At 41.6% G+C, this 3,389-nt stretch overlaps 1 long non-coding RNA gene across 1 annotated transcript; it reads left to right on the plus strand.

Moving 5' to 3' along the window:
* The first annotated feature begins 300 nt into the window (after positions 1-300).
* Positions 301-3,136, plus strand: LOC133243060 (uncharacterized). The gene is made up of 2 exons (XR_009734960.1): positions 301-1,180; positions 1,747-3,136. It is a non-coding gene; the product is annotated as an uncharacterized LOC133243060 (long non-coding RNA).
* Positions 3,137-3,389: the final 253 nt, after the last annotated feature.

Raw genomic sequence — 3,389 nt, forward strand, 5'->3', positions numbered from 1 at the left:
ATGGGGTCGCAAAGAGTCGGACACGACTGAACGAATTCACTTTCACTTTCACCAGCTAAACAAGTCTGCTACCACACTGGTACAGGTTCCAGGTATCCACTCCAGACTCACTGAATCAAAATTGCTAGAGACTGGGACCAAAAAGATTCTTATACACATTAAATTTGAGGGGAAAAAACCCGAATGCCTTGATAAAGGTCAATCGTTAACCTTCAATAATTAATTAACATCTTTTATTAGTTGACACCTAGCTGGGTAGGCAGTAAGAAACTCATGGATGGTCCTGGAAAGTGAAAGATCTCTGAAAGGTAAATAGGAAAATAGATAGGTGGGATATGTTAGAGAAGAAAGGATGTATGACAGTTTCTTCCTACTTCAGTATTATGCAATGAGGGAAGATTCTCACCATTGGCATTGTACACGTACATTGGAACAAACTCGGAATCAAATCACTCATTTTTAGTTGCTACTCAGAGCACCCATCTACTGTTTCATTAACAATAATTATTCTACCATTGTTGTCTCATTAACAACAACATTCATTGTTTCATCACAACACCCCTTTTAGGTAGACAGAATAGTCGTTCTTAATACATAAAAGAGAAAACTGAGTAGCAAACAAGTCTTCAGTCAAAGCATCCAACTGATGATTTGGGCAAGTTTCCAGCCCAAGTTTCTGCCAGCAATGTTCAATTAATTAATTCTTCCAATAATACCTTCCATAGGTCTAGAGAGGAGGTGCCATCAAATAAAACCGAGGGAATCAAATCTTGCATTCAGTGATACACATTTTTTTGCCCACAAAGGGACAATTTACCTGCTGCATAGCACAAGGAAAGGACAATAAGGGGAATTAAATATGTATCAGAAAAGTTCAACCAATATACAAATTATTGGGGTGTGTTTTAAGCGTCTCCTGCTTTCTTAACTCTTGTTATCAATGTAGGGAAAACTGAACATTTTGAACTTTATTACTTTAAGAATATTTTGTTCTTGTTGCCTAGGTTCTCAATCTCACCTCTTCATCTTGCCTGTGATGGCTTAATCATCTCCATGGCAACGGTTGTGACCTCAGAGACCAACTAGAAAGCCAGAAAAAATACATTAACAACCAGCACAGTAATCAGATCCCCACAGCACTGCAGACTATGGTTGGAGCACTGAGGATCCAGTTCAACGAGTAAGTATTCCATTTCTGACTGAGTGTTCTCTAGAGCAGCACTTCTCAAACGTCAGTGAACACTCACATCACCTAGAGAATCTTGTTAAAATGGAATACTCATCCAGTAGGTCTGGGATGGGGTCTTAGGGTCTGTATTTCCAACCTCCCTAGAGATGCCAAAGCTACTTGTTCCCTGAGAATTTTTGGCGTAGCCAGGGCCAAGAACTGTCATTATGCCAAATTAATGTAAGCACAGTTGGAGTCCCAGAGGCAGTGCTGTTTTGGACAGCAGTCCTGATGAACATGACACCTCTGATATTAACTTGTTGTGTGTCCTTGGGTAAATATTTTTACCTCTCTGAGCCTGGTTTTCTTCTCTGTGAAAGTATGAACGTGGTCTGGATGATTTCTAAGATCAGTTTGGATTGTAAACTTGTTTGAGTCTCTTATAAAGAAGGAAAATTTGGAACCACAGGCTTAGTCTGAGCGCAAAATGCCCCTATATTATCAAAGGAATGATGAAAGTAATCTACTATAACTGTTTCCTTTATCTTCTTAATTCCAAATCTTCTGTGTGTCTTCAGGTAATTCATTTCTTCTAAATGGGGATAATATTGGCATTTTCCTAAAGAAGAGGCAACATTGAATGGTGGATAACAGTTTTGAGCATTTCTGAGCTCTCAGCACACCCTTGTGACCTAATAGCTAACAGCTTTGGCTACTTGCTCATGACGCTGTCCCTCTGATCACAGAGCAAAACCACTGTCTGCCCACTGGTATCCAGTTCTGGTACTCAATTCTGCCTAGTCCCATTTCATTCCAGAAGATACACTCGAGAGTTACTCAGAATCACCTCCTACCCTATTGCTCTGTTGAAGCAGCATGAGAAATTTCTTCTTGAGTACCGCAGTCATTTGGTGAGCCCACAAAACAGAAAATGAACCCCCTGGTGAATACTAAGATTGACAAAGAGGACAACGTCTCTCAGCAGGATGACACTACTTTTCAGCTCCTCCCTGAGAGTCTAAGATATGATGAATCAAGTCAGAGTGATCATTTCCAAGAAGAACTAGCTGACCCCATTCAGGATGAAGTTAGTGGCCCAGATCTGATGGACAATATCCCAGACCTTGTCATAACTCAGTGTATTCAGTTGGGCAAGAAATGTAGTAACCAGCCAGAGCTTCTACCAAGCTTCTCCAACCGCACACAGCCAGCACCCAATGAAGACCTTATACAGCTGCAAGGAAGCGAGCCACCTCTCACTCCAATCAAAAGAGCCCACCAGCAAAAAATTCAGGCATGCCTCTACTGCAGCCACACTAGTCAGTTCACAATAGATTGCCTTGCCAAAAGCTCTCAAGCCCCAGCAAACATGAATAACCCAACTCATCAGTAAGAGGAACCCAGGCAAGTCACATTGTTAACATACTCTCTCACCTCCAGCCTTACTGACTTATATCCTGCATTAACGTTTAAAATACAGGTGGGGAACTGTGATACCACTTAACAGACAGTCATAAATTCATGCTTCTGAGAATTTCAACAACCAGATCTTGTTCATTTGCTGACCCATCACCAAACATGATCCAACAATGATGAAAACAACTTCCATGCACTTTCTGCACCTGGGACTAACTTTCCAAGAGTACTGAAAGCCTGAAGGAAAAACTCTGCTCATTCGGACCCAATGGAAACCACCCAGACAGTGCACTGGAAGACTTCATCCTCACCAATGGGTAATAGACACCGGGGTTGAGTTTTGTGGCCCTAGTTTTTGTGCCTACACTTGGCCCCAAGCCTCTCACCCTCACTCTCATGGGTCTGTTTGCTAGTTCCCTGTTTTTTTAGGACTTTTGGCTGAAGTCCCAGTTGCATTTCCACATCCTACCAACATTTTCTACTAGAAGCTGAATCCTGATCCACCTGTTGACTAGTTCTACCTTAAAATAAACCAACTTTCATGGAAACACCTTTCTGCCACCGTTTCATATGATAATTTATTTTATTACTATTTAAATGCTTCTGCTTGCCCAACCACCCAAAACTTTTGCTATTGACAAACTAGATGGTATTGACCTCCCAGTGCTCTGCTTGGAACTTTGGGTACACGTCTTTGAGCCCTTCAGGTTGGTACATGTTTTTAGCCAAGCCCTAGCCTCCTCCCTATTGCTTCAAACCTACTTCAGGTTCCAGCATGTCTTATGGCCAAGTCAAAATGCTCTAG

Source organism: Bos javanicus, chromosome X (assembly GCF_032452875.1).
Source record: "Bos javanicus breed banteng chromosome X, ARS-OSU_banteng_1.0, whole genome shotgun sequence".
NCBI classification, from domain to species: Eukaryota; Metazoa; Chordata; class Mammalia; order Artiodactyla; family Bovidae; genus Bos; species Bos javanicus.